Genomic DNA, 9,170 nt, shown 5'->3' on the forward strand with positions numbered 1-9,170 from the left:
CAGAAACGTAAACTAGCTCTATAATCCAAGATTATAGCTCTTGAAGCGCAAGGGCCGGGATTCCAACACTGGTTTTTCTTGCTACAGTTCTGCTCACGTCATTGTTCACAGGTTAGAGCTGAAACGTTCACGTTGTCCCGTTGGCTCACTGTCCTCCCGCTCTATCCCATCCTGTGATTTCCAGCACACATTTGTGCCATGTTGGGCTTATAAATAGTCTTTGGCTAAATGCTTGTGTATGTCACTGAGTTGAAGCTCATGGGTCCCCCCCACATCTGTGGTATTGGGATTTTGTTCTAACCATCTCACTTGAACAAACCACCTATTTTCCAGACTATTTAAAAATAAGCCTTTCACTGTGGCATCCTTTTGAAGGTCCAAAGTGTGGGGCCACATTAGAAGTGAAATGGTGTACCAGTGTTGCTTCAGTTACTTCCAGCATGGCGATTTCACCAGCATGTTTATAGGTACACTTTTAGAAATTAATAATTATCATTTCTCTAAAGAGGTAAAACATCAAATTCCCTGGGATGTGGTCAATGGGCTAATAAAACTGGAGTCTGTGAGTGATCTGTTTAGGATCCTAAGATTACAATTTTTTTGACAGGGGACACCTGGTGGCTCAGAGGTTGAGCATCTGCCTTTGGCTCAGGCATGATCCCAGGGTCTCATGATCAAGTCCCACATCAGATTTCCTGCAGAGAGCCTACTTCTCCCTCTGCCTCTCTCTCTCTCTCTCTCTCCCTCTCCCTGTGTCTTTCATGAATAAATAAATAAATAATTAAAAAAAACACAATTTATTTGACAGCATAGGTACTGCCTATGTTCTCACTTTTCAAATCTGTTTTTTGCCTGCAATCATAAGCCCCATTATAAAAGCATCTACCTCACCTGCTGTGGGATTTAAATGCCAATAATGCATAGCATTTCATGTTGCATGAAAAGAGCCCAGCAAATACTAGCTATATTGTAATGATTTCTATTACTTTGTTATTTAAATTAGAATTCACTGCACAATAGGTACTAAAATTTTGTTGTGTTGTTTATTTAACTAAGTGTCCAACTTTCGGTAGTTCTACACTCTCTGCCAACAATAGACGCGTAGTCACACAAAATAAATCTATCAGAATCCCACCGGTGTTAGGAAATGTGCCCATTTCTGCAACTAGTATTCATAACCCATGTCAGATGCAAAATAGATGATATAGTTTTGTTCCAAGGTAGGAAGGACAGCTATAACTTCCTAGGAAATTTGTTCATCACAAATATTTGGTAATATCTTATATGTATTCCCAGATCCATGACAGACACTCCGCAGTTTGGGATACACAGGGAGGGAAAGCAGGTACTTTGAGTCCTAGAGATGAAGCTGATCTCACGTTGGAATCCATGGTTCCTGGGTTAAGAAACGAAGGTCCTGGAAACGTAAAAATCTTACCTGAAGATGTGATGGATGGCAATGATAATGAGAGTGGTGAGGACAAAATATACTTTGTTGTATATTACCATGACCCTAAGCTGGCCCACGAACTAACTAACATTGTCCAAGAAGGAGCGTGAAGACCGTGGGAGCTGTATGGCCATCTGAAAGCCTGGACATTTAGACTGATCTAGCAGCTGGCACGATGCACGTCCCAGGATGAGCCAGGTAAGGCAGTGTGGAGTACTAGGGCGAGGCCTTTAGAAGACCCAGTTGTTCCAGCCATGAGCTGTCAAATTTGGGCAAGTTCCTTAACCCTCTGAGCCTGGTCTCTTACCTGCAAAACAGGGCACTAGATCTATCACGGACTCGTGATGAGAACTTTAATTTCCTTTTAAAGGCAACATCTTAACTTAGGAGCCTCTGATTTCACTGCCCTTTCTAAAATAATAAGCAAGCTCACCCTCCACTATAACTAAGCCGCAGTTCACCACCGCTAAATGTCTGCAACCTCCTCTTCTTCCTTGTGAGTCAGGGAAAGGCTCTTTAACTCAACACTTCCCTCTCGGCTGAGCGCTGCACACCAGCTGTGCTGGCCACGGACATAGGATGAGGTCCTTGCTCTCCCATGTTAAACCCCAAACATCAGCTGACACAGTCTGGACTTGGAACCGTTTTTAACAGTTGATTTTCTTGAAATTATGCAACCTGTTTTGCTTTTTTTTTTTTTTGGTATGGTGCCCAGAATGTAAAATCATCAAAAAGTCCAGAGAAGCCTTCATCCGACCACCAAACTCAGCATTAGTTCAGCATTTTATATTCCCTCCTGTCTTTCTCACCATTCTCAAGCCTCAATTTTTTTCCTAACAGGTACATTTGGGCTTCATTTTCCATAGTTTAGCACCTCCAAGCTTGGCCTGGTGGAGCTTTCCACCTACTGTGCTTTGGCGAGCTCCCCCACCTGGCCTCAGACGGTAATGTCATCAAAGGCACTAGTGGGCTCTGTAAATATTTTTGCAATGATAAAGATGAATATGCACAACACTAAGACCCATGAAACCACGGTAAGATTTTTCTTCATATGTATCTAGCACTCAGTCCAAAATAAGGGAGCACAAAATGATGGATTAATATGAATGAAAACCAGCATGGACAACAAAACACAGACCCGTAGGTATGCGGAGAGTGAAATTTCCAGATATGGAGTACGTGTCAATTATTATATTAAGCTGATAAGAGATGGAAGCCGAACCTCAAATTCTCAACAAGAAACTGGAATCTTTAGAAAGGATATCACAGGTTTCAGAGCAAGATATTTTTAAAAAGTAGATGTCTCAGAACTAAAAAACACGGTATCTGAAATTAATAACACCCAATGGATGGGTGTTCCAGGCGATTAGAGATAACCAAGGGAACGTTTGCACATCTTCAGATCAATCAGAACTAACTATTCAGGATGAAAGGTGCAGAAGAAAGAACAAGAGGGATAGAGTTAGAAAATCTAGCGTATATTTTATAAAGGTGTTAGGAAAGAAGCAAAATTTGGGAAGATAATGGCTGAGAATATCCCCAAACTCTTAGAGATATTAACCCACAAGTTCAAGAAGCCCAATGACTCTGAAGCAGGCTAGTTAAAAAAAAAAAAAAATTCCTCTCCATCAAGAACCAGGAAGGATCCGAGTTACTACTCTACTTGCAGTGGAGTAGGTCAGCCTGCCATAGTTTCTTGGCTGTTGACAGAACCATGAGCCTTCTGAGTCAAAGATTTTATTTCAGGTCAGAGGACTTTACTATTTCTGGCAGAGGAAGTAGCAAGAAGATAGAGTGTTTGCCTCCACTCCTCTTGCCTCCGAGGCCCTCAGGGGCGACGTGGAGGGGCCCAGGACTGCGTGGCCGTGCAGTGGCTTTGGGCCACGGTTGAGGAACTCCATGCTCTAGGAGTCCAAACCTTTTGTCATGGACAGCAAGCAGCCTAAACTTTGCCCTGGAAGGAGACATTATCATTTTACAAACCTGCTCTCTGCTCCAGAAAAAGACATGGATCTCTAGTTCCCACGGCCATTTACTATACTTAGAAGAGCACAGACAGATGCTAGAGACCCATGGAGAATTTCATGCCAACGTCTTCACCCTTCATTCCTGTACCGTCTTGACTTCTGGCTGATTTTCCCATGAGTCCGTCACTCTGTCAGCCACTGTGACTAACCCGAAGACTCAACAGAAGCTTTGACAGAGGCTGGGGCCGAATCCATCCAATGTGTCTCCTACAACGTGAAAATAAGGCCACTATTTACAAGACTGCAAGCAGTGGGATGAGGAAAATCTTGCAGTACTGATGTCAACCATTCCCTCCAGAGTCCTGGGCCCAACCAGCTGAACAACTCCCATAAGCTATGAGTGCCTGCCTTCTTGAGCTAAGGCAGCCTTATCAATCACTTTAGCTAAAGTTAGGGACAAATTTTGAGCCTTCTCTTCTTAATTGTAATACCCTCATCGTAGGGATGATTACCCTCAGAGTTTTCATGAATAATGAGTCACTTATTTCTCTGGGGAGCAAGTTCAAGTAATCAAGGGTAGCCCCATTTTGGAGAGATCTCTGCAATCATGTTGTTACCCGAAACTGGATTTGCCTCCTGGTGGGTGTCAGACCAAAAGAAACAACCAAGCCAAAGAATAGGAAAAGGAAGGGTTTTACTTACAATAAGTAAAGCCGAAGGCTGGGACTATTTCCCAAAGCAGTGTTTCCTTGAACAGTGGAACTGGGGAGATTTTAAGCTAAGAGTGCATGCATATTCATGAAGGGGCTTGCATAATGAGGAGCTCAGAATGGAATTGGGGCAAAAATCATCTTACCGTGCCAGAGTCCAGGCCATAGTTGATGGAAGTCAGGAGGATCAGCAAAGGTCAGTATCATTAATTCTCTGGCTCCAATTGGTCTGGTGTTTATGTGCTCCAAGGGGTTTAAATCCTGCAAAGAAAACTCAAGAATGGAGTGTGTGTCAGGTCAATCTTTGCTTTTGAAACAGCAGTGAGGTTTTTTTAAAAAATTATTTTATTTATTTATTCATGAGAGACACAGAAGGAGAGGCAGAGACACAGGCAGAGGGAGAGGAAGGCTCCATGCAGGGAGCCCGATGGGGGACTCGATCCTGGGATCCCCGGATCACACCCTGAGCCAAAGGCAGACGCTCAACCACTGAGCCACCCAGGCATCCCAACCCTGGGAGTTTTACAACTGATTTATTGTTCTGCTATGATTAGGGTACGTCCTGGCCTGATAGTGGCTGTTTGTTCTTACGTTCTTTTGTTCCTTTAAAATCATTAACTACTAAAGTCTATTCTTCTGCAATTTCAACACATCTCAGGGAGTTCTGCAAGAAACATGCTTTGAGCACATAGCGCTGGTCAGGCATCCATCACAAGGTGGCTGAGGCCTGAAATGACTTTTCTTAAGTGGAGGAAGCTATGCCTCATCTTTCTTTTTCTGGGGACCCCTCTAACTCATTCTGCTTACAGCCTGTGGGCTATAAGATCGACTGGTGGGTTTTCTAAATAAGTCCTTAAGTGCAACCCACTTGGGCTTTGGGATGGAGGCAAATTAATATCTGGCTTCTGTACAAGATGTACCACCCCAGGATGTTCATGGTGCCCTTGGAAAGAAAGTATTGTTTACAATTGTTGGGCCACCCCAAATGATCCCTACCTTACTTGGGGGCAAAGGGACACAGGAAGATGGTGCCTCAAATATGGCCTCCCATTGGCTGGCTCATCTTAGGGTTCAAGTTTAGTTTGATAATGAAATATAGGACTTTTTTTTTTTTTTTTTAAGAGACTACCTAAGAACAGTCAGTGAATCCTGTCTAGTTGGTCAATACCAGTACTGCTAGCATTACCCACCCCCGGAAAATCTGAGTGACAGCACCAGGAGTGGAAGTACAGAAGGTATCCACTGTGCTGACAAGAAGGTTTAAGAGCCGAGGCCATCTTCTACCAATTCCAGTAGACTCCCCAATATAGTTACAGGGATGGTCATCAAATTGTCCTTAGAACCATGTGGCTGGAGGCACCAGAGCCAGCCACCCTTAAGCTGAACGGGACTTCAACAGTTTGGGAAAGCTTCAACGGGACATTTTTTATTCATGTGGAACACTCTGGAGGCAGATCTGGAAGGGAGAGATCATCATCATTCTCCCCTCTTGCACCTCCCAGGGTCTCAGGGGCCCCTCTTCACATGCCCAGATTATGGTTCCCCCTCCATGGCCACAGGATGATCTTATTCCATTCCAATAACTGAAATTTCACCTTTTTTTTTTTTTTTTAAACCAGTCATCATCTACTCACCGTCTGACCTTTTATTCAGAAGGGTCAGATGCAATAGAGATGAGGGGATTTTTATAGAGCACAGGGATCTGTTCCATCTCCAAGTTTAGCCTCTGTGGGCCCCTCAGTGGGGACATGGCAAGCAGATCCCCCAACCTGTCATCATTATCCTCATGATCTAGGATCATGCCGCTCCAAAAGATAATATGTGTCCAGATGGCTCAACTAGAATTGTTTGCATATCCAACGGTGCCCTTCGGCTGGGCTGCCACCAGACCGGAGTAGTAACCAGGCTGGTTGCTATTAAGAGACGAGGAAAATGCATTACGCCTACGAATAGTCAGAGCAGAATCCCAATCTTTCAAACTGTGTCTGTATAGCTACCCACTCCTTTTATTGTGATTATTAGCTGGGAAGCAGATGGGAGAGGATTGTTATTGTTCCGGAGATGCCCCCTTCAGTGATCAATCTGCTTCACCCAGGTGTGTGGATCGAAAAGCATTAAAGTAAGGTTGGAATTTCTCTTTTAGTCCATTCCTGAGGAGGCCGTTCCAACAGGATCAGATGCCGGTGGATGTTAGGGAGCACGGAAGCTTCATCAAATACATTGCCCATCTACTGTTGAGGAGTGTTTGTGATCAAAAGCACTCAGAGCCTGAAAATGATCCAGAAAGCTGAACATGTGGCACAGATTAGTCTCAAGAGCTGCAGTGATGAGCTGATTGGACTGGCAAAACAGAACGGATCATGAACAGAAGAAAAATATTATCAGCATTGAGGCCCCACTGATAGGTCTAGGAGAGGGTCCAGGTCCCCAGGGGGCCAGTGTGCCAGGAGGGGCCCCAGGCCATGCAGCCTCCCCCACGGGGAGGGGGAGGGGCAAGCGGGTCAGCCTCAGACAGGAGTCACAAGTCTGATGCAGTGTTAGCCTCTGCCAAAAAAAACCCCAGAATCTTTCTCTTTTGCCCTGTCCATGTGTTGCCCTGTTCAGTGCCATGATGGATCCAGACAACAATGTCTGGAAACCGGGCCTATAGACTAGTCATCTCATCAGAATGATCCCTTACCCTGGCCTCTACATGAGTGACCCAGATGGCTCATTTGGTAGCACCGTTAGATTCCATGGTTGGTGGCCTCGAAGACGAGTGTCCCATTGCCCAGCGTGCAGTTTTCCAAGTGGCAGACCAAACAGCTAGGCCACTGGCAATGGCCTAAGAATCCATAAAAAATCTAATGAGGCTCATCAAGGGGGAGCATTGGCCAGAACTACGAGAATGGGATTGAACCCACCTACTGAGTGGAGAGACCATGTCCGCGTTGGGGTCTGCACGATGGGCATTGGGGCTGAACAGCCAGAGCAGCCCAATGGACAGCACCTGGTTCCCACTTAGCCAAACCATCAGTTTTGTTCAGGCCTTTATGAACATCAACTGTAGCTAAACACGCGTGCGACTCTCACAGACATAATGCCGAGTGAATGATTCTCTCTGCCCCCAAGAAGTACTGTATAATTTCATTTAGAGGACGTTCACAGAAAAGCAGTATTTACCATTGTTTGTAGGGAGACAGAATTAGGTGGTTAAGAGGATGCTGAAGAACAGCTAGGCAGTGTTCCCCAGGCCAGGAGTTCTCTTTGTGGGCAGGAGATATGACAAGACACGCATGGGGATGGGGACGATGTCCTACTTCTTGAACCTGGTTTACCGCTTTATAAGAACTGGTTAAGACAGATGTTTGTTCTGTGCAGTGTTCAGCATGTTGCCGAGTTTTATAAGTTTTAAAAAGGGAACAGATCAGTTCGCAAGTTCACATAAAGGAATCGGAGTCCAAAATTAAAATCATTTGCTCTTGAGAGTTCAGAGCAAAAAAGACAAAAAAAAAAAAAAAAAAAAGATCTCAAGCTAAATTAAGATCCAAACATGATTCTACTGATTTCTCATTCTGTTCAGCCTCGTCGGAGGGGTTGTCAGGGAGCACTGGGTACAGTTGTGAGTTCCTGCAACATCCCCACCTCAGATCCTCACTTGGAATACTTTCAGGTCATCAAACGACCTTTTAGCTCAATGCCAAGGCTCTGATGTTTCTGATGTATCAAAAAATTCAAAGAGTTAGTAGGGCCTGTGAGATTATCAATAGTCCTAGCCCCAAACCCCAACAAATGCAGAAAACGGACCCAATTCCCTGCTCCTGGCAATCATCCCAGGAAAATTTACATTTCTAGAACACGGCATTACTAGTGCCAGAAGCCATGGCAGAAACTCAATCGTATTTGAGGATGGGAGAGTAGACCAAAGAGAAGAGAAAAAAAATCTGGGTTTTATCTTCGCCAGATTGCCTATCGAAGGGTGCCAATGGTACAGCATCCGCAACCCTCAACTTAGAGGAAGGAAATTTCTCGGTGAGAGCTTACTTAGGATCCTATGAACTTATGAACTTGCTGCATCTGGGAGGAAAAGCCCACCCACACCCACCATGTCCCCTTCCAGAGGGGGATATTCAAGACACTGCAGTCTTGCGGCAAGGAGCTGAGGTCTGCGATGGAGACAGCTGCAGTCACTGGGTCCTGTTTGAGGTCCTTTTCTTCCCATCTAGTAGAACCCCATGCTGTCCCCTACCTGAGGGCCTGGTTTCCCTGCCCTGAGAGCCGGCTCAGTTGCTCTCTGTGGCCCTTGGCCTCCCCGTCCTGGAAGCGGGTACTCTCAGTCCGGAGACTGCACTGAAAAATCAACTGGAAAATCACCCTCAATAAACTCCTAAACAGAAAGCTGCTTTGGGGGTTTTTAATGCCTGTTCCCTGAGAGGCCTAGGGCAGTGTCTATATACATGCCTCCGGATACTTGGGGTGCCTGGGGGGCTCGGGTGGTCGAGCACCCAACTCTGCCTCCCTCTCCCTCTGCCCCCATTCACACACTCTGTCTCTAAAATAAAAAAATCTTTAAAAAAATTGCTCCAATCTCTTTCCTCCCCTTTGATTTCTACCATGTTGCCTTGAAGGTTATCTATTGATTCTTTGAGTATTTTTACATCTGATCCCATGGACAGGCCACATGAGTTCAAGGTTATGAACTCATGCAGTCCAGTTTGCACCTAAATGTAGAATTCGGGGCCTCCCTGGAGAAAGACGAATCCCCTTACGCCGTTGGTGGGAACACAAACTGGTGCAGCCACCCTGCAGAAGAGTATGGAGGTCCCTCAAGAAGTTAAAAATAGAGCTACCCTATGACCCAGCAGTTGCGCCTCTAGGAATTTACCCAAAGGTTTAAAAAAATGCAGATTAAAAGGGATACATACACCTCGATGTGTACAGCAGTACGATCTACAATAGCCAAATTACGGCAAGAGTCCAAATGTGCATCGGCTGATGAATGGATAAAGAAGATGTGATACACACACACACACACACACACACACACGAATATAACTCAGCCAT

At 45.1% G+C, this 9,170-nt stretch overlaps 1 long non-coding RNA gene across 1 annotated transcript; it reads right to left on the reverse strand.

Annotated features, from left to right (window-relative positions):
• Positions 1 to 3,468: 3,468 nt before the first annotated feature.
• On the reverse strand, positions 3,469 to 4,177 carry LOC140605454 (uncharacterized). Its single transcript, XR_012008104.1, has 2 exons — positions 4,120 to 4,177; positions 3,469 to 3,684 (listed from the first exon to the last, which is right to left on the reverse strand). It is a non-coding gene; the product is annotated as an uncharacterized lncRNA (long non-coding RNA).
• Between the last annotated feature and the right edge of the window lie 4,993 nt (positions 4,178 to 9,170).

This window comes from Canis lupus, chromosome 15 (genome assembly GCF_048164855.1).
Source record: "Canis lupus baileyi chromosome 15, mCanLup2.hap1, whole genome shotgun sequence".
Classification (NCBI taxonomy): domain Eukaryota; kingdom Metazoa; phylum Chordata; class Mammalia; order Carnivora; family Canidae; genus Canis; species Canis lupus.